General features: G+C 46.3%; 1 pseudogene across 1 annotated transcript in view; it reads right to left on the bottom strand.

Annotated features, from left to right (window-relative positions):
* The window catches only part of LOC309654079, a 59263-nt pseudogene that overhangs the window by 29077 nt on the left and 7229 nt on the right, over positions 1-22957 (bottom strand). Inside the window, exon 3 of the transcript in view lies at positions 925-2058. The product of the transcript in view is annotated as an uncharacterized misc_RNA (transcript). The remainder of the gene's footprint in view (positions 1-924; positions 2059-22957) is intronic.

Genomic DNA, 22957 nt, shown 5'->3' with positions numbered 1-22957 from the left:
AGCGGCGGCGGCGGCGGCGACGCTCCTCCCCCGCAGGCAGCGCCAATCGAGCTCCCAGCTCGCGGCGGCGCTCCTCCCCCGCAGGCAGCGCCAATCGAGCTCCCAGCTCTCGGCGGCGGCGGCGGCGCTCCTCCCCCACAGGCAACTCCAATCGAGCTCCCAGCTCTGTTCTTTTTTTTTTTTTTTTTGAATTTTGAGATTTTTCATTTGAAGTAAGTCTTAATGCTATTAAATTCACAAATATGCTAATTTAAATACCCAAGTCTATTATCTAAGACACACATTGCAAACACAAATATCTATTCTCTCCACATGTCAGAGCCCATTCATTTCATGGTTTGGAAATGGGGAGAATAGATCCCCTTAAACTGCAAGTCAGCAGGTGTTTCTTTACAGTTAACTTCAGCAAAATTCATACAAAATATTAATTAACAATGATCTTCTTGTTAACTCACAAGGAAACACCTTCAAAGCTGCATTTTGTTAAAGTTTCTGTACTAAAATGTAGAAAAACTGAACTACACAAATATTGAAAAGTTAAAAATTCCTTAATTTTTTATTCCTGGTACCACTACCACAATTTACAGGGCAATATACCTGATGTAATGAAAAGAAAAAGAAAAAGACAAAGCTACAACAGATAAAAGACCTCAGGAATGTACATCTAATTGACACTCCATTGCATTAATCAATAGCTGCACTTTTTGCAAACTGTGGCTAGGACAGTCCTGAGCAAGAAGGGTTTCCTGTTTAAGCTGCAGTAACTTTTCTGACTATGGATCATCGTTCCTTCTGTGGCAGATTTTTACAGTTCCTCTAATGCATTCGGGACGACTGTCTCAAAGTAACCTGCAGCTTTCCTGACACCTCCTCGCTCTCTCTCCTGCCAAGAACTGTAGCCCTTTTCTTGTGAGTTTTGAGAACCTTCTGCTACCATATCCACCACTTCCACCACCAGATCCATAACCACCACCATAGGGACTTCCCGAGCTTCTTCCACCAAAACTGCCTCCCTTCATGGGTCCATCATTTGATTGCTGTTGTCCACTATAATTTCCAAAATCATTATAGCTCCCACCACCACCATAGTTACCTCCAAAATTTCCTCCTTCATTGTAACCATCATATCCTCCACCACCGCCACCATATCCCCCATCTTGGTTTCCATATCCTGGTCCACCACCACCATAGCCTCCTCTACTACTGTAACCAGGACCACCGCCATAGTTACCACCGTCGCCTCCAAATCCGTTCTATCCACCATCACCTCCTCCATAACTACCTCTGCTGCCACCACCTCCACCACCATAGCCTCCTCTTCCACCAAGTTTCCACCACGGCCAAAGTTACCTCCACCACCTCCAAAGTTTCCTCCACGACCCATAAAGTTGCCAGATCCACCTCCACGACCTCTTTGTGATCCAGCAGATTGCGTTTCTTCTTTAGGAAGGGCCTTTTTCACTTCACAATTATGCCCATTAATAGTGTGGTATTTCTGAACAACAATTTTATCAACTGTATCATGATCATCAAAAGTTACAAAAGCAAATCCTCTCTTTTTTCCACTCTGCCCGTCTTCCATAACTTCTATGGTTTCAATCTCGCCATGCTTTTCAAAGTAGTCTCTCAAATTACATTCTTCTGTATCTTCTTTAATACCACCAACAAAAATTTTCTTCACTGTTAGATGGGCACCAGGCTTTACAGATCCTCTCTAGAACCAGCTCTCTTTGGTTCCACTACACGCCCATCAACCTTGTGTGGTCGAGCACACATTGCTGCATCCACCTCTTCAACCCAAGAGTAAGTCACAAAACCAAAGCCCCTGGAACGTTTTGTTTGGGGGTCTCTTATCACCACACAATCTGTAAGTGTGCCCCATTCCTCAAAATGTTCTCTTAAGCTATCGTCTGTAGTTTCAAAGCTCAGACCACCAATAAACAGTTTTCTCAACTGTTCTGGTTCCTTTGGATCATGGCCCTCCTCCCCACCCCACCCCCGGCGGCGGCGGCGGCGGCGACGGCGGCGGCGGCGGCGACGGCGACGGCCGGAGTCGGGCTGGGGGCGACCGGGCGGCGGTTTTACCTCCGTTTTGAGACCGGACTCGCCTCTTCCAACTCGAGTTCAATATGGGACGGAGAGGCCAGCTCTGTTCTATGTTGGGCCATTTTACTTCAGCCTAAAAAAATTTCTTCTAGTATTCCCTAAGGTCTGCTGGGGATCAGTTTTCTTATTTTTCATTTATCTGTATTTGATTTTTTAAAATTGATTCCAATTTTCTGTTGAGATTCTCCATATTTTAATCTATTAATCCCCATCTTTTACTCTCAATATAGTCATTTTAAAGTTCTGTGCTAACTCCAGAATCTGAATTCCCTCTAAATCAATTTTTCTTGTTTTGTTTTGTTTTTTTTTTGTCTTAATTTTTAGTCACTTTTTCCTGCTTCAGGAATTTCATAATTTTTGATTGTGTGCTGGACATGGTGAATAAAAAATTCATAGAGACTGAAGATGCTATTACTTTGAACCAGAGAAGATTTACCCCTTTCTCTGTTAATCAGAGTGGCTGATCATTTCAGTCATTTCAGGAATTTTACTAGGTCAGAACTGGGTTGGAGCTTTACTTGTCTCATGCTACCTATGATTTTTCCTGATTTGTGGCCTCCCTGGATTTTTGCTGTGAGCCTGACAGGTCTTTGATTCTTCAATAAATACAGTCAGTTATTGACTTCAGTCTTTCAGATGTTTGAATTCAGCTCTTTAGGCTCTCAGTTCTCACAGCTTCAGAGTATGGCAAATGTAAGGAGAGACCAGCTATGTATTTGTTACCGTTACACTTTCTCAATGAAAATTTGTCTCATAAACACTGAAACATTGCAGATGATTTCACTTTTTCTGACTCAGCCCCCTTCTTGGGGATGGCACTTCTGGGTTTTTACTGTGAGTCTGGTAGGTCTCTGATTCCTCACTTTGGAAAGTTCTCTCCCTCAGGCATTAGGTATTTAAGCTTCCTGCTTTCTATAGGTTCAAAAACTGGCAAATGTCTTGAAGAGGAGACCTAATGATTGTCACAGGCCCCTTTATCTAGCGGGATTTGGTTTGTTCGTGCCATGACTGTGCAGGAAATTTCACTCTGCTTTCTTGGCTCAGTCCCCCATCATCCTGTACCACCCTGACACTAAGGAAATGTCCTGTGGGGGAAATCGGCTTGACATTCTGCTAGATTTCACTCCATCATGCCAGCAAATGAGTTCATCAAAAGGTATGGTGATTTCTCTTTTCCAGTGGAGTATGTCCACTACATAAGGAAATACAAAAGACAGTATAAATGTATTTTTGTTTGTAATTCAGTTTTTCTCCTATATGACTTAAAAGACAAATGCAGTATAAGCAAGTCCCAAATACATAAAGAAAAACTAACAGAATTAAAATGATAAAGCCTGACACTATTTTTTAAATAAATAAATAAATTTATTTATTTATTTATTTGTATTTTTATTTTTGGCTGCGTTGGGTCTTCGTTGCTGCGCGCGGGTTTTCTCTAGCTGTGGCGAGCAGGGGCTACTCTTTGTTGTGGTGCGTGGCCTTCTCGTTGCGGTGGCTTCTCTTGTTGAGGAGCACGGGCTCTAAGTGCATGGGCTTCAGTAGTTGTGGCTCTTGGGCTCTAGAGCGCAGGCTCAGTAGTTTTGGCGTGCGGGCTTAGTTGCTCCGCGGCATGTGGGATCTTCCCAGACCAGGGCTCGAGCCCGTGTCCCCTGCATTGGCAGGCGGATTCTTAACCACTGTACCACCAGGGAAGTCCGAAAAACTGACACTATTAAAGGGAGAAATATTTCAAGCCAATAGCAAAAGGTCATATATTGTATAATTCCAAGTCTATGAAATGTCCAGGATGAGCAAATCCATATAGACAGAAAGTAGATTAGTGGATGCCAGGGGATGTTGGGGAGGGGAAAATAGGGAGTAACAGCTAACATATACAAGATTTCTTTGTGGGGGGCGTGACAAAAATGTTCTGGAATTAGATAGCAATATTGGTTGTGAAAATACTAAGAACTAGTGAATTGTACACTTACTTTAATCGGTGAATTTTTTTTTTTTAATCTTGTAGAAGTTTTTATTTCAGTGATTACAAGAACGCAGTAAATGGAAACTATGCTGGTTTACATTAGGCATGCACCTCTACCTGAAACTGCTGTTAGTTTTTGACTGGCCTAAATCTTTATAACTTATTTTTGCATTAGGCACATCTTTAAATTTTTTTGGACCCTGACATACAGGGTAAGTTAACTTCTTCCTTGTGGCAGTTTAGTATGAGAATTATGTTCGCTGGCTAGATTCCTTTAACTAAAGGCCTCTAAGACTCTCAGGCTACCTGTACTAGCTCAAGACTGTACTTTATATATAGATATAAAGATGATAAAATAAAATAAAATAAAGCTTTTGGGAGGTCTGACGTCTTCTGCCAGCGTTCAGTGGGTGTTCTGTAGGAGCAGTTCCACGTGTAGATGTATTTCTACTGTATCTGTGGGAAGGAAGGTGATCTCCACGTCTTACTCTTCTGCCATCTTGCCCCTCCCTCCCCCCAGGAATATCACTTTCAAAGGAGAAGGTATAAACCCCTTGGTTATATGAACTGGAGATTTTAGTAAGAAGTCAATATATTTTTTGTTAGGCACATGTTATGTTAGGCTGTCTCCCTGCACAGGACGCAGGCGCCTTGAAAATGGAAATCATATCCCTCTATAGTACGTCCCTCTTCTTTCTGCTTTGCAGTTTGCTGCTCCACTTGTTCAACCCCACTTAGTAATAACCTATACTTCCCTTGTTCCTGTTTTCCCATCTGGAAAACAGACAAAAGGCAACCAAACAACGCAAAGGTCTCAACAAATAAGGGATATCCAAAACCAGAGATGGCCAGAACTTCTGTATCCCTCATGAAACCTAGTCCCGTGTTCAATACTTAGGTATCATTAATACATGCGTGTTGACTGACACAGTTTAAACTCAATTCTTCCACTTCCCAGTTTAGTTTTAGTCCTCATACAAAACCTGATCATCAAATTCCTTAATGCTAGGAATCACAGTGAAAAATAATTTCTCAACTGACTTCTGTCAGATGAGTGAGAACTAAGGTTAATTCAGTGTATCTGAAGCATAGACAGTGAGGGCACAAGTGGCACAAGATGGGGCTAGAGAAGCAGAGAGGATTCTAGACCACGCAGAGTCTTAAAGGCCAACACTGTGTTTTCTATTCTCAAAACAATGTTTGTGAGCGATGTTTATGAGCAATGTTCCAACTTGCTTTGAAGGTTTCTTGTGTGAAGAATGGATTGGAAGGAAACAAGATATATGGACACTAGTTAGGACCTAATCGCAACAGACAGGCAAGTTCAGTATTAGAATGTTGAGGGAGAGCTGACAGATTCCAAAGAAATTCAGGAGATAAACTGAAGCGGGCTTAATGGGGTATGAGATGGAGGAAAGGAAGGTCTTAGGGAATTAAAGGGTTTACTGCACACATGAGCAAAGTCTCAAAATTAATCATTTGAACGTACAGAGGTAGATCTCCCAAATGACACCGGTTAGGAAGCAACGGTACGCCCTTTAGAATTCCTAGAGACAACACAAATCAACTGTTTCGATGGAAAATTCGGCGGGACCGGTGCGTTTTTTCACTCCAACTTAGTTCCAAATTCCTATTACTCACATTTTCTGTGCCAAAACAACACAGCTGGAGGAACTGAAGGGGATTCCGTTTTGGTAATTAAGGAGTGGCCCTAACACTGACAGTCCCATCTTAAAAAGCACTCCCTCTGCATTTTACCCGAGGAGCAATGGCCAGAGCCTCCCTTTGAAAACGATGGGCAGAAATCAGAACATTACACACTGTCCCTTTCAGCTACTGTGAACTGAGCCGGGAGACGACCAATATCCCCTGGCACAGCACGGACGGGCCAGCGCGCGGGGGCAACAGGGACAGGAGACAGCACAAGAGACGAAGCCCAGGCCCAGGGGCCAAGGCCTATTACCTTTCCGGCATGTGCAAAACATAAAACAGAAGCAATATTGTAACAAATTCATTAAAGACTTAAGAAGAAAAAAAAATCAGATGCTAAAGTGCATACTCTAACCACTATACTATATTGCTTCTATAAAACAAGCACTAAACCTCAGGTACAGGAAAAAACCCTTTTCGTGTCCTCACACCTAGGTCAAAATTACAAAGAGTTATTAATTCAGGAGACAGAAAGAGAAGGAGTAAATCTGAATGAATCTGAGTCAGAACACAGTGTTATAACCTTAGGTAAATTCCACAATACCCATGCCTCAACATGGCAAATTCCACAATATCCATGCCTCAACCTCCCTATCTATAAAGGAGTTAACCACACCAGCACTAACCATTACTTGCCTCCTGGTAGCTTGTGAGTGTTAATTATTATTTGTAAGAAATACACAGATCATCAGTTGAAAGAAACAAGGAAAACTACAGCGTTATTATTATTGTCTTGTTACTAGAGCTAAACACCAGAAATCAACATAAAGAAGTTATGTACACCAACAATGTAGGGTTTGAATATGTACTTTGAAAGGCAATCATATAATTAGTTGTTTTACCTCTGATTGCTTTTCCTTTTTTTTTTTTTTTTTTAATTTAAAAAAGCAATACAGGGACTTCCCTGGTGGTTCAGTGGTAAAGAATCCGCCCTGCAATGCAGGGGACGTGGGTTCGATTCCCGGTCGGGGAACTAAGATCCCACACGCCGCGGGGCAACTAAGCCCTCGCGCCAAACTACTGAGCTCGCACACCTCAATGAGGTAGCCCACGTGCAGCAAACTACAGAGCCCACGCGCTCTGGAGCCTGCACGCCACAACTACAGAGCCCACGTGCCACAACTAGAGAGAGAAAACCCGCACGCCACAACTAGAGAGAAGCTCTCATGCTGCAACGAAGAGCCCGTGCGCCGCAATGACAAAAAAGATCCCACATGCCTTAACGAAGGTCCCGCGTGCCGCAACTAAGACCCAATACAGCCAATCAACCAATCAATCAATCAATCAATCAAGTGGGGCAGGGGGAGCAATACAGGAATTTCCCTGGCAGTCCAGTGGTTAAGACTCCAAGCTCCCAATGCAGGGGGCACGGGCTCGATCCCTGATTGGGGAACCAAGATCCCACATGTGGCACAGCGTAGCCAAAAAAAAAAAAAAAAAAAAAAAAGCAACACATACCATACGGCATTTACCCCAGAGAACGCATGTTCGCACAAAAAAAGGTACACAAATGTCCACAGCATCTCTCTCAGTAATAGTCAAGAAATGGGAAAAAACTCAGATGTTCTTCAATGGGCAAGTGATTAAACAAACTGAAGTATAGCCAAACCATGGAATACTACTCAGCAATTAAAAAGAAAGCGGCACTGGGACCTCTCTGGTGTTCCAGCGGTTAAGACTCTGCACTCTCAATGCAGGGGGCCCAGGTTCCATCCCTGGTCAGGGAACTAGATCCCGCATGCTGCAACTATATACCCGCACAGCCAAATAAATAAATAAATATATATATATTTTTTTTTTAAAAAAAAGGAGCACTATTGATTCATGCAATTTGGATGACTCTCCAGGGAATTACATTGATTGAAAAAGGCCAATCCAAAAGGTTACATACTGGGAATTCCCTGGCGGGCCAGTGTTTAGCACTCAGCACTTTCACTACCTGGGCTGGGTTCAATCCTTGGTCGGGGAACTAAGATCGCATAACCGGCAGCGCAGCCAAAAACAAACTTTTTTTTAATTAAGAAAAAAAAAAAAGGTTACACACTATATGATTTTATTCACATAGCATTCTTTTTTTTTAATTAATTAGTTAATTTATTTTATTTTTGGCTGCGTTGGGTCTTCGTTGCTGCGTGTGGGCTTTCTCTAGTTGCGGCGAGCGGGGGCTACTCTTTGTTGCAGTGCGCGGGCTTCTCGCTGCGGTGGCTTCTCTTGTTGCAGAGCACGGGCTCTAGGCACGCGGGCTTCAGTAGTTGTGGCACGTGGGCTCAGTAGTTGTGGCTCCCGGGCTCTAGAGCGCAGGCTCAGTCATTGTGGCGCATGGGCTTAGTTGCTCCGCGGCATGTGGGATCTTCCCGGACAAGGGATCAAACCCATGTCCCCTGCAATGGCAGGCAGATTCTTAACCGCTGCGCCACCAGGGAAGTCCCACATAACATTCTTGAAATGACAGGTTGCCAGGGACAGATAGGGCCGGGGGACTGGGAGATGGGCCATCTTCCCCAGGGGCTATTTTCCCTTGATCATCTGCACAAAAACTTTAGTGCAACTTTATCCCCTGCACTATCAGATCATTATGATTTGGTGGGGAGTGGGGGAGCAGCAGTGGCTATAAAATGGCATCAGGAGAGATCCTGTGGGATGGAAATGTTCTGTATCTTGACTGTGTCAATGGCAATACCCAGGTTGTGACAGTATACTATGGTTCTGTAAGATGTTACCATTGGGGAAAACTGGGTAAAGGACACACAGGACCTATCTCACTATTATTTCTTACAACTGCATGTAAACCTACAATAATCTGTAAACAAAAAGCTTAATCAGAAATGAAGGCAACACATGCCTCTTGTAACAAGTAAAACAATAGCCTGTGGTCAATCTCTTTCTCTACCCGTCCCATTCCCTCCCTCTTGAGATAACCATGCAAACTCACTGCTCATACAAACAGGCATGCATTTAATACTTTCTGTTTACTGTATCAAAATGGGATCATACATACTACATTATTACCCTGCAGCCTACCTTCTTCACCCATCATCCCTATATCATAGAGACCTTAAAAAAAAAAAACTATTTTAAGTGCCAAGCAGGATGGCAGGTATAGAAAATTTTCTGACTAGGGCAAATCTGACAAATGTTTACCGTGCTAATGTGCCATAGCTCAGCCAGGTGCACTCAGTGAGAGCATAATATACAAGTAGCATTCTAAAGAGATCTGCAAAAAATGCAAGGTCTTCAGCAGCTCTTCGAGGATCCCATCCCCCTCTCTGCCTCCTCCATGGAACCATCCCATGGAGGTTTAACAGTTTAACTCCATTTGCCCCCTCCTGCTGTTTGTGCTTTTGTTGTATACTTCTGTTCTACATCTCCACAAGACATTATTATTGTCATTTATTTACAAAACAACATATAAATATAAAGGTGTATGTACCTGGGTATATGTACATATATATATTAAACACACACACAGACTTTAAGTGCTCTTTGCTCTTTCCTGCAGTTCTGTTCTTTTTTTTTGGGGGGGGGGGGCAAGTTTTTATATTGGTAAAGTTCTGTACTACTAGAAATATAAGATTTGAAAAGAAAAATGAGACTTGAGGATTATCTGTGGAGCTTATCCTCATTCTCCTGCTGACGCATTATGTGTTTATAATTTGAGAACTGCAGATAAATACAAACTGGTCTTCTCCATACTTGCTCACTAAGGAATTCCTCATTTCTAGGAAACGTCTATTTCAAGGAAAGGAAACAAACAAAAACACCTAGTGCACTAGATGATTAAAAGGTACACATTTTATAGCCTGAGTTCGAGAAAAAAATTACCCAAGAAACGGCCTTTTTCCCTAGGAGCCAGCTTCTACTAGGGGAGTCTAGGGTTCTCTAGGCAAAGAAAAAAAACTTGCCAGTTTAAACAGAATAACAGAAACGTTCAGCCAATCAAATATACAGAACTCATCACTTGCAGTGAGGAATGAAAGGCCTGTATCAACAGAAAAAATAAATGGCACAGGCAACGTCTGGAACAGAAAACAAACAGGAGGTACTTTAAAAAGCCAAAATTGCAAAGACAGATTAACAGGGTATGAAATTACACGCCGGGCAATGCACCTGTTAAAGGAAAAGAGGCGCACACCAAGTCTGAAGTCTTAAGAATTCGGTGTTTAACATTACTTCTGCATGCTGCCCAGCAGGAAACTCGGGTCCTGGCTTAATCCACAACGCACACTTCATTTAAGGAGGTGAACTGCTTGGTCTGACTCAGTTTCTTATTCTGTAAAATGAATGCAACACAGCTGTCGTGAGTCGCCAAAGAATTCTGCACAAACGCTTTGTAACTCCAAAGTGCTGTGCAAATCAGAGCAGCCCTTCTCTCCTTCACATTCGTTTGACTTGGAATTTCAGAAGTTTAGCTGAAAATATAGACGACTCGGAAGCAAGGGACTGAGAGTGACCCACACAGGTGGACAGAAATGCAAAAACTGGAGCACCTCATACAAACCACAAGAGAACACGTTCACGTGCACACGTTATCAGTAACAGAAAACGCCACCGGTAGCAACCGTAAACCACTGAGAGGACCAGCAACGACATGTGTCCAAATCCAGCCGGCAGCACAGCCTCGTCGGCGGCAGTGCCTTAAACACAGCTCCCCGCACTCCGCGGCCTAACAAGATCCACTTTTTCCAAAAAGTTTAGCAACTTGCCAAGTACACTGGCATAGTTCACCTTTTTTAATTGCTAAGCAAACATGCAGGAGAGTTGAGACAATCAAGGGAATGTTCAGCCTTCCTCAAAAATAAGATCCAGGAAATTCACGTTTTGCTTGAACAGTTTCATGTCTAAAACTGATCACAAACCTCTGTTTGATGTTGTTTTCTCGCTGCTGGCCAATGAGCCCGGGAAAGACAACGAATTCTTTTCAAACAGGGAGGGCTCTCTGCACTCTTCAGCTAAACCAGCGAGGCTTTACCACCGTCACGTTTAAAATAATGAGGAGGACGCCTCGATGGAGTTTACCGGGCTGCGCTAATCACGAGGGGCCTCGGGCGCCCAGGGCGGGCCCCAGCGCCGGTGGCCGCGGGACCGGACGCCCTCCCCGGGACCCCCCCAGGACCCCCTCCCCGGGACGCGGCCGCGGGACAGGACGCCCCCCAGAACCCCTGACCGGGACGCAGCTGCGGGACAGGACGCCCCCCAGAACCCCTGCCCGGGACGCGGCTGCGAGACAGGACGCCCCCCAGGACCCCTGCCCGGGACGCGGCCGCGGGACACGAAGCTCCCCCCTCCCCAGGAACCCCTCCCCAGAGCGCGGGCCTCGCCGCCGTCACGCGGCACCCGCCGCGCTCACCGCGGGCCGGGAAACCCCTCAGGCCGACTGACCCCCGCCCGCCGCCCAGCCTCCCTCCGGCCCGCGCCGCCCGCCGCGCTTACCGCGTTCTTCTGCATCATCTTGTCCATCTTCTGGGCAATGCGGACCACCTCGTCCTCCATGGCCCCGGCAGGCCTGCCCCGCGCCGGGCCGCGGGGGACGGGAAACGAGCGGAGCTGGCGGGGCGGCGGGTAAGCCCAGGCGTCGGCGAGGGCCCTCAGCAGGCCTGACCGAGGCGCTTCCTCACTCACGGCGACGGCGACGGCGGCGGCGGCGGCGGCGGCGGCGGCGGCGGCGGCGGCGGCGCTCCTCACCCGCAGGCAGCGCCAATCCAGCTCACAGCTCGCGGGGGCGGCGCTCCTCCCCCGCAGGCAGCGCCAATCCAGCTCCCAGCTCGCGGCGGCGGCGGCGGCGGCGCTCCTCCCCCGCAGGCAGCGCCAATCGAGCTCCCAGCTCGCGGCGGCGGCGGCGGCGCTCCTCCCCCGCAGGCAGCGCCAATCGAGCTCCCAGCTCGCGGCGGCGGCGGCGGCGGCGCTCCTCCCCAGCAGGCAGCGCCAACTGAGCTCCCAGCTCGCGGCGGCGGCGGCGGCGGCGCTCCTACCCCGCAGGCAGCGCCAATCGAGCTCCCAGCTCGCGGCGGCGGCGGCGGCCCTCCTCACCCGCAGGCAGCGCCAATCCAGCTCCCAGCTCGCGGGGGCGGCGCTCCTCCACCGCAGGCAGCGCCAATCCAGCTCCCAGCTCGCGGCGGCGGCGGCGGCGGCGCTCCTCCCCCGCAGGCAGCGCCAATCGAGCTCCCAGCTCGCGGCGGCGGCGCTCCACCCCGCAGGCAGCGCAAATCGAGCTCCCAGCTCGCGGCGGCGGCGGCGGCGGCGCTCCTCCCCAGCAGGCAGCGCCAACTGAGCTCCCAGCTCGCGGCGGCGGCGGCGCTCCTCCCCCGCAGGCAGCGCCAATCCAGCTCCCAGCTCGCGGCGGCGGCGGCGGCGGCGCTCCTCCCCCGCAGGCAGCGCCAATCGAGCTCCCAGCTCGCGGCGGCGGCGGCGGCGCTCCTCCCCCGCAGGCAGCGCCAATCGAGCTCCCAGCTCGCGGCGGCGGCGGCGGCGGCGCTCCTCCCCCGCAGGCAGCGCCAACTGAGCTCCCAGCTCGCGGCGGCGGCGGCGGCGGCGCTCCTCCCCCGCAGGCAGCGCCAACTGAGCTCCCAGCTCGCGGCGGCGGCGGCGCTCCTCCCCCGCAGGCAGCGCCAATCCAGCTCCCAGCTCGCGGCGGCGGCGGCGGCGCTCCTCCCCCGCAGGCAGCGCCAATCGAGCTCCCAGCTCGCGGCGGCGGCGGCGGCGGCGCTCCTCCCCCGCAGGCAGCGCCAACTGAGCTCCCAGCTCGCGGCGGCGGCGGCGGCGGCGCTCCTACCCCGCAGGCAGCGCCAATCGAGCTCCCAGCTCGCGGCGGCGGCGGCGGCGCTCCTCACCCGCAGGCAGCGCCAATCCAGCTCCCAGCTCGCGGGGGCGGCGCTCCTCCACCGCAGGCAGCGCCAATCCAGCTCCCAGCTCGCGGCGGCGGCGGCGGCGGCGCTCCTCCCCCGCAGGCAGCGCCAATCGAGCTCCCAGCTCGCGGCGGCGGCGCTCCACCCCGCAGGCAGCGCCAATCGAGCTCCCAGCTCGCGGCGGCGGCGGCGGCGGCGCTCCTCCCCAGCAGGCAGCGCCAACTGAGCTCCCAGCTCGCGGCGGCGGCGGCGGCGGCGGGAGCGGCGGCGGCGGCGGCGACGCTCCTCCCCCGCAGGCAGCGCCAATCGAGCTCCCAGCTCGCGGCGGCGCTCCTCCCACGCAGGCAGCGCCAATCGAGCTCCCAGCTCTCGGCGGCGGCGGCGGCGCTCCTCCCCCACAGGCAGCTCCAATCGAGCTCCCAGCTCTGTTCTTTTTTTTTTTTTTTTTGAATTTTGAGATTTTTCATTTGAAGTAAGTCTTAATGCTATTAAATTCACAAATATGCTAATTTAAATACCCAAGTCTATTATCTAAGACACACATTGCAAACACAAATATCTATTCTCTCCACATGTCAGAGCCCATTCATTTCATGGTTTGGAAATGGGGAGAATAGATCCCCTTAAACTGCAAGTCAGCAGGTGTTTCTTTACAGTTAACTTCAGCAAAATTCATACAAAATATTAATTAACAATGATCTTCTTGTTAACTCACAAGGAAACACCTTCAAAGCTGCATTTTGTTAAAGTTTCTGTACTAAAATGTAGAAAAACTGAACTACACAAATATTGAAAAGTTAAAAATTCCTTAATTTTTTATTCCTGGTACCACTACCACAATTTACAGGGCAATATACCTGATGTAATGAAAAGAAAAAGAAAAAGACAAAGCTACAACAGATAAAAGACCTCAGGAATGTACATCTAATTGACACTCCATTGCATTAATCAATAGCTGCACTTTTTGCAAACTGTGGCTAGGACAGTCCTGAGCAAGAAGGGTTTCCTGTTTAAGCTGCAGTAACTTTTCTGACTATGGATCATCGTTCCTTCTGTGGCAGATTTTTACAGTTCCTCTAATGCATTCGGGACGACTGTCTCAAAGTAACCTGCAGCTTTCCTGACACCTCCTCGCTCTCTCTCCTGCCAAGAACTGTAGCCCTTTTCTTGTGAGTTTTGAGAACCTTCTGCTACCATATCCACCACTTCCACCACCAGATCCATAACCACCACCATAGGGACTTCCCGAGCTTCTTCCACCAAAACTGCCTCCCTTCATGGGTCCATCATTTGATTGCTGTTGTCCACTATAATTTCCAAAATCATTATAGCTCCCACCACCACCATAGTTACCTCCAAAATTTCCTCCTTCATTGTAACCATCATATCCTCCACCACCGCCACCATATCCCCCATCTTGGTTTCCATATCCTGGTCCACCACCACCATAGCCTCCTCTACTACTGTAACCAGGACCACCGCCATAGTTACCACCGTCGCCTCCAAATCCGTTCTATCCACCATCACCTCCTCCATAACTACCTCTGCTGCCACCACCTCCACCACCATAGCCTCCTCTTCCACCAAGTTTCCACCACGGCCAAAGTTACCTCCACCACCTCCAAAGTTTCCTCCACGACCCATAAAGTTGCCAGATCCACCTCCACGACCTCTTTGTGATCCAGCAGATTGCGTTTCTTCTTTAGGAAGGGCCTTTTTCACTTCACAATTATGCCCATTAATAGTGTGGTATTTCTGAACAACAATTTTATCAACTGTATCATGATCATCAAAAGTTACAAAAGCAAATCCTCTCTTTTTTCCACTCTGCCCGTCTTCCATAACTTCTATGGTTTCAATCTCGCCATGCTTTTCAAAGTAGTCTCTCAAATTACATTCTTCTGTATCTTCTTTAATACCACCAACAAAAATTTTCTTCACTGTTAGATGGGCACCAGGCTTTACAGATCCTCTCTAGAACCAGCTCTCTTTGGTTCCACTACACGCCCATCAACCTTGTGTGGTCGAGCACACATTGCTGCATCCACCTCTTCAACCCAAGAGTAAGTCACAAAACCAAAGCCCCTGGAACGTTTTGTTTGGGGGTCTCTTATCACCACACAATCTGTAAGTGTGCCCCATTCCTCAAAATGTTCTCTTAAGCTATCGTCTGTAGTTTCAAAGCTCAGACCACCAATAAACAGTTTTCTCAACTGTTCTGGTTCCTTTGGATCATGGCCCTCCTCCCCACCCCACCCCCGGCGGCGGCGGCGGCGGCGACGGCGGCGGCGGCGGCGACGGCGACGGCCGGAGTCGGGCTGGGGGCGACCGGGCGGCGGTTTTACCTCCGTTTTGAGACCGGACTCGCCTCTTCCAACTCGAGTTCAATATGGGACGGAGAGGCCAGCTCTGTTCTATGTTGGGCCATTTTACTTCAGCCTAAAAAAATTTCTTCTAGTATTCCCTAAGGTCTGCTGGGGATCAGTTTTCTTATTTTTCATTTATCTGTATTTGATTTTTTAAAATTGATTCCAATTTTCTGTTGAGATTCTCCATATTTTAATCTATTAATCCCCATCTTTTACTCTCAATATAGTCATTTTAAAGTTCTGTGCTAACTCCAGAATCTGAATTCCCTCTAAATCAATTTTTCTTGTTTTGTTTTGTTTTTTTTTTGTCTTAATTTTTAGTCACTTTTTCCTGCTTCAGGAATTTCATAATTTTTGATTGTGTGCTGGACATGGTGAATAAAAAATTCATAGAGACTGAAGATGCTATTACTTTGAACCAGAGAAGATTTACCCCTTTCTCTGTTAATCAGAGTGGCTGATCATTTCAGTCATTTCAGGAATTTTACTAGGTCAGAACTGGGTTGGAGCTTTACTTGTCTCATGCTACCTATGATTTTTCCTGATTTGTGGCCTCCCTGGATTTTTGCTGTGAGCCTGACAGGTCTTTGATTCTTCAATAAATACAGTCAGTTATTGACTTCAGTCTTTCAGATGTTTGAATTCAGCTCTTTAGGCTCTCAGTTCTCACAGCTTCAGAGTATGGCAAATGTAAGGAGAGACCAGCTATGTATTTGTTACCGTTACACTTTCTCAATGAAAATTTGTCTCATAAACACTGAAACATTGCAGATGATTTCACTTTTTCTGACTCAGCCCCCTTCTTGGGGATGGCACTTCTGGGTTTTTACTGTGAGTCTGGTAGGTCTCTGATTCCTCACTTTGGAAAGTTCTCTCCCTCAGGCATTAGGTATTTAAGCTTCCTGCTTTCTATAGGTTCAAAAACTGGCAAATGTCTTGAAGAGGAGACCTAATGATTGTCACAGGCCCCTTTATCTAGCGGGATTTGGTTTGTTCGTGCCATGACTGTGCAGGAAATTTCACTCTGCTTTCTTGGCTCAGTCCCCCATCATCCTGTACCACCCTGACACTAAGGAAATGTCCTGTGGGGGAAATCGGCTTGACATTCTGCTAGATTTCACTCCATCATGCCAGCAAATGAGTTCATCAAAAGGTATGGTGATTTCTCTTTTCCAGTGGAGTATGTCCACTACATAAGGAAATACAAAAGACAGTATAAATGTATTTTTGTTTGTAATTCAGTTTTTCTCCTATATGACTTAAAAGACAAATGCAGTATAAGCAAGTCCCAAATACATAAAGAAAAACTAACAGAATTAAAATGATAAAGCCTGACACTATTTTTTAAATAAATAAATAAATTTATTTATTTATTTATTTGTATTTTTATTTTTGGCTGCGTTGGGTCTTCGTTGCTGCGCGCGGGTTTTCTCTAGCTGTGGCGAGCAGGGGCTACTCTTTGTTGTGGTGCGTGGCCTTCTCGTTGCGGTGGCTTCTCTTGTTGAGGAGCACGGGCTCTAAGTGCATGGGCTTCAGTAGTTGTGGCTCTTGGGCTCTAGAGCGCAGGCTCAGTAGTTTTGGCGTGCGGGCTTAGTTGCTCCGCGGCATGTGGGATCTTCCCAGACCAGGGCTCGAGCCCGTGTCCCCTGCATTGGCAGGCGGATTCTTAACCACTGTACCACCAGGGAAGTCCGAAAAACTGACACTATTAAAGGGAGAAATATTTCAAGCCAATAGCAAAAGGTCATATATTGTATAATTCCATGTCTATGAAATGTCCAGGATGAGCAAATCCATATAGACAGAAAGTAGATTAGTGGATGCCAGGGGATGTTGGGGAGGGGAAAATAGGGAGTAACAGCTAACATATACAAGATTTCTTTGTGGGGGGCGTGACAAAAATGTTCTGGAATTAGATAGCAATATTGGTTGTGAAAATACTAAGAACTAGTGAATTGTACACTTACTTTAATCGGTGAATTTTTTTTTTTAATCTTGTAGAAGTTTTTATTTCAGTGATTACAAGAACGCAGTAAATGGAAACTATGCTGGTTTACATTAGGCATGCACCTCTACCTGAAACTGCTGTTAGTTTTTGACTGGCCTAAATCTTTATAACTTATTTTTGCATTAGGCACATCTTTAAATTTTTTTGGACCCTGACATACAGGGTAAGTTAACTTCTTCCTTGTGGCAGTTTAGTATGAGAATTATGTTCGCTGGCTAGATTCCTTTAACTAAAGGCCTCTAAGACTCTCAGGCTACCTGTACTAGCTCAAGACTGTACTTTATATATAGATATAAAGATGATAAAATAAAATAAAATAAAGCTTTTGGGAGGTCTGACGTCTTCTGCCAGCGTTCAGTGGGTGTTCTGTAGGAGCAGTTCCACGTGTAGATGTATTTCTACTGTATCTGTGGGAAGGAATGTGATCTCCACGTCTTACTCTTCTGCCATCTTGCCCCTCCCTCCCCCCAGGAATATCACTTTCAAAGGAGAAGGTATAAACCCCTTGGTTATATGAACTGGAGATTTTAGTAAGAAGTCAATATATTTTTTGTTAGGCACATGTTATGTTAGGCTGTCTCCCTGCACAGGACGCAGGCGCCTTGAAAATGGAAATCATATCCCTCTATAGTACGTCCCTCTTCTTTCTGCTTTGCAGTTTGCTGCTCCACTTGTTCAACCCCACTTAGTAATAACCTATACTTCCCTTGTTCCTGTTTTCCCATCTGGAAAACAGACAAAAGGCAACCAAACAACGCAAAGGTCTCAACAAATAAGGGATATCCAAAACCAGAGATGGCCAGAACTTCTGTATCCCTCATGAAACCTAGTCCCGTGTTCAATACTTAGGTATCATTAATACATGCGTGTTGACTGACACAGTTTAAACTCAATTCTTCCACTTCCCAGTTTAGTTTTAGTCCTCATACAAAACCTGATCATCAAATTCCTTAATGCTAGGAATCACAGTGAAAAATAATTTCTCAACTGACTTCTGTCAGATGAGTGAGAACTAAGGTTAATTCAGTGTATCTGAAGCATAGACAGTGAGGGCACAAGTGGCACAAGATGGGGCTAGAGAAGCAGAGAGGATTCTAGACCACGCAGAGTCTTAAAGGCCAACACTGTGTTTTCTATTCTCAAAACAATGTTTGTGAGCGATGTTTATGAGCAATGTTCCAACTTGCTTTGAAGGTTTCTTGTGTGAAGAATGGATTGGAAGGAAACAAGATATATGGACACTAGTTAGGACCTAATCGCAACAGACAGGCAAGTTCAGTATTAGAATGTTGAGGGAGAGCTGACAGATTCCAAAGAAATTCAGGAGATAAACTGAAGCGGGCTTAATGGGGTATGAGATGGAGGAAAGGAAGGTCTTAGGGAATTAAAGGGTTTACTGCACACATGAGCAAAGTCTCAAAATTAATCATTTGAACGTACAGAGGTAGATCTCCCAAATGACACCGGTTAGGAAGCAACGGTACGCCCTTTAGAATTCCTAGAGACAACACAAATCAACTGTTTCGATGGAAAATTCGGCGGGACCGGTGCGTTTTTTCACTCCAACTTAGTTCCAAATTCCTATTACTCACATTTTCTGTGCCAAAACAACACAGCTGGAGGAACTGAAGGGGATTCCGTTTTGGTAATTAAGGAGTGGCCCTAACACTGACAGTCCCATCTTAAAAAGCACTCCCTCTGCATTTTACCCGAGGAGCAATGGCCAGAGCCTCCCTTTGAAAACGATGGGCAGAAATCAGAACATTACACACTGTCCCTTTCAGCTACTGTGAACTGAGCCGGGAGACGACCAATATCCCCTGGCACAGCACGGACGGGCCAGCGCGCGGGGGCAACAGGGACAGGAGACAGCACAAGAGACGAAGCCCAGGCCCAGGGGCCAAGGCCTATTACCTTTCCGGCATGTGCAAAACATAAAACAGAAGCAATATTGTAACAAATTCATTAAAGACTTAAGAAGAAAAAAATATCAGATGCTAAAGTGCATACTCTAACCACTATACTATATTGCTTCTATAAAACAAGCACTAAACCTCAGGTACAGGAAAAAACCCTTTTCGTGTCCTCACACCTAGGTCAAAATTACAAAGAGTTATTAATTCAGGAGACAGAAAGAGAAGGAGTAAATCTGAATGAATCTGAGTCAGAACACAGTGTTATAACCTTAGGTAAATTCCACAATACCCATGCCTCAACATGGCAAATTCCACAATATCCATGCCTCAACCTCCCTATCTATAAAGGAGTTAACCACACCAGCACTAACCATTACTTGCCTCCTGGTAGCTTGTGAGTGTTAATTATTATTTGTAAGAAATACACAGATCATCAGTTGAAAGAAACAAGGAAAACTACAGCGTTATTATTATTGTCTTGTTACTAGAGCTAAACACCAGAAATCAACATAAAGAAGTTATGTACACCAACAATGTAGGGTTTGAATATGTACTTTGAAAGGCAATCATATAATTAGTTGTTTTACCTCTGATTGCTTTTCCTTTTTTTTTTTTTTTTTTAATTTAAAAAAGCAATACAGGGACTTCCCTGGTGGTTCAGTGGTAAAGAATCCGCCCTGCAATGCAGGGGACGTGGGTTCGATTCCCGGTCGGGGAACTAAGATCCCACACGCCGCGGGGCAACTAAGCCCTCGCGCCAAACTACTGAGCTCGCACACCTCAATGAGGTAGCCCACGTGCAGCAAACTACAGAGCCCACGCGCTCTGGAGCCTGCACGCCACAACTACAGAGCCCACGTGCCACAACTAGAGAGAGAAAACCCGCACGCCACAACTAGAGAGAAGCTCTCATGCTGCAACGAAGAGCCCGTGCGCCGCAATGACAAAAAAGATCCCACATGCCTTAACGAAGGTCCCGCGTGCCGCAACTAAGACCCAATACAGCCAATCAACCAATCAATCAATCAATCAATCAAGTGGGGCAGGGGGAGCAATACAGGAATTTCCCTGGCAGTCCAGTGGTTAAGACTCCAAGCTCCCAATGCAGGGGGCACGGGCTCGATCCCTGATTGGGGAACCAAGATCCCACATGTGGCACAGCGTAGCCAAAAAAAAAAAAAAAAAAAAAAAGCAACACATACCATACGGCATTTACCCCAGAGAACGCATGTTCGCACAAAAAAAGGTACACAAATGTCCACAGCATCTCTCTCAGTAATAGTCAAGAAATGGGAAAAAACTCAGATGTTCTTCAATGGGCAAGTGATTAAACAAACTGAAGTATAGCCAAACCATGGAATACTACTCAGCAATTAAAAAGAAAGCGGCACTGGGACCTCTCTGGTGTTCCAGCGGTTAAGACTCTGCACTCTCAATGCAGGGGGCCCAGGTTCCATCCCTGGTCAGGGAACTAGATCCCGCATGCTGCAACTATATACCCGCACAGCCAAATAAATAAATAAATATATATATATTTTTTTTTTTAAAAAAAGGAGCACTATTGATTCATGCAATTTGGATGACTCTCCAGGGAATTACATTGATTGAAAAAGGCCAATCCAAAAGGTTACATACTGGGAATTCCCTGGTGGGCCAGTGTTTAGCACTCAGCACTTTCACTACCTGGGCTGGGTTCAATCCTTGGTCGGGGAACTAAGATCGCATAACCGGCAGCGCAGCCAAAAACAAACTTTTTTTTAATTAAGAAAAAAAAAAAAGGTTACACACTATATGATTTTATTCACATAGCATTCTTTTTTTTTAATTAATTAGTTAATTTATTTTATTTTTGGCTGCGTTGGGTCTTCGTTGCTGCGTGTGGGCTTTCTCTAGTTGCGGCGAGCGGGGGCTACTCTTTGTTGCAGTGCGCGGGCTTCTCGCTGCGGTGGCTTCTCTTGTTGCAGAGCACGGGCTCTAGGCACGCGGGCTTCAGTAGTTGTGGCACGTGGGCTCAGTAGTTGTGGCTCCCGGGCTCTAGAGCGCAGGCTCAGTCATTGTGGCGCATGGGCTTAGTTGCTCCGCGGCATGTGGGATCTTCCCGGACAAGGGATCAAACCCATGTCCCCTGCAATGGCAGGCAGATTCTTAACCGCTGCGCCACCAGGGAAGTCCCACATAACATTCTTGAAATGACAGGTTGCCAGGGACAGATAGGGCCGGGGGACTGGGAGATGGGCCATCTTCCCCAGGGGCTATTTTCCCTTGATCATCTGCACAAAAACTTTAGTGCAACTTTATCCCCTGCACTATCAGATCATTATGATTTGGTGGGGAGTGGGGGAGCAGCAGTGGCTATAAAATGGCATCAGGAGAGATCCTGTGGGATGGAAATGTTCTGTATCTTGACTGTGTCAATGGCAATACCCAGGTTGTGACAGTATACTATGGTTCTGTAAGATGTTACCATTGGGGAAAACTGGGTAAAGGACACACAGGACCTATCTCACTATTATTTCTTACAACTGCATGTAAACCTACAATAATCTGTAAACAAAAAGCTTAATCAGAAATGAAGGCAACACATGCCTCTTGTAACAAGTAAAACAATAGCCTGTGGTCAATCTCTTTCTCTACCCGTCCCATTCCCTCCCTCTTGAGATAACCATGCAAACTCACTGCTCATACAAACAGGCATGCATTTAATACTTTCTGTTTACTGTATCAAAATGGGATCATACATACTACATTATTACCCTGCAGCCTACCTTCTTCACCCATCATCCCTATATCATAGAGACCTTAAAAAAAAAAAACTATTTTAAGTGCCAAGCAGGATGGCAGGTATAGAAAATTTTCTGACTAGGGCAAATCTGACAAATGTTTACCGTGCTAATGTGCCATAGCTCAGCCAGGTGCACTCAGTGAGAGCATAATATACAAGTAGCATTCTAAAGAGATCTGCAAAAAATGCAAGGTCTTCAGCAGCTCTTCGAGGATCCCATCCCCCTCTCTGCCTCCTCCATGGAACCATCCCATGGAGGTTTAACAGTTTAACTCCATTTGCCCCCTCCTGCTGTTTGTGCTTTTGTTGTATACTTCTGTTCTACATCTCCACAAGACATTATTATTGTCATTTATTTACAAAACAACATATAAATATAAAGGTGTATGTACCTGGGTATATGTACATATATATATTAAACACACACACAGACTTTAAGTGCTCTTTGCTCTTTCCTGCAGTTCTGTTCTTTTTTTTGGGGGGGGGGGGGCAAGTTTTTATATTGGTAAAGTTCTGTACTACTAGAAATATAAGATTTGAAAAGAAAAATGAGACTTGAGGATTATCTGTGGAGCTTATCCTCATTCTCCTGCTGACGCATTATGTGTTTATAATTTGAGAACTGCAGATAAATACAAACTGGTCTTCTCCATACTTGCTCACTAAGGAATTCCTCATTTCTAGGAAACGTCTATTTCAAGGAAAGGAAACAAACAAAAACACCTAGTGCACTAGATGATTAAAAGGTACACATTTTATAGCCTGAGTTCGAGAAAAAAATTACCCAAGAAACGGCCTTTTTCCCTAGGAGCCAGCTTCTACTAGGGGAGTCTAGGGTTCTCTAGGCAAAGAAAAAAAACTTGCCAGTTTAAACAGAATAACAGAAACGTTCAGCCAATCAAATATACAGAACTCATCACTTGCAGTGAGGAATGAAAGGCCTGTATCAACAGAAAAAATAAATGGCACAGGCAACGTCTGGAACAGAAAACAAACAGGAGGTACTTTAAAAAGCCAAAATTGCAAAGACAGATTAACAGGGTATGAAATTACACGCCGGGCAATGCACCTGTTAAAGGAAAAGAGGCGCACACCAAGTCTGAAGTCTTAAGAATTCGGTGTTTAACATTACTTCTGCATGCTGCCCAGCAGGAAACTCGGGTCCTGGCTTAATCCACAACGCACACTTCATTTAAGGAGGTGAACTGCTTGGTCTGACTCAGTTTCTTATTCTGTAAAATGAATGCAACACAGCTGTCGT

This window comes from Balaenoptera physalus (assembly GCF_965194825.1).
Source record: "Balaenoptera physalus genome assembly, contig: HAP1_SCAFFOLD_1904, whole genome shotgun sequence".
NCBI lineage: Eukaryota > Metazoa > Chordata > Mammalia > Artiodactyla > Balaenopteridae > Balaenoptera > Balaenoptera physalus.
Note: the sequence above shows the minus strand (reverse complement) of the source record. Positions and strands in the feature narration are given on the sequence as shown.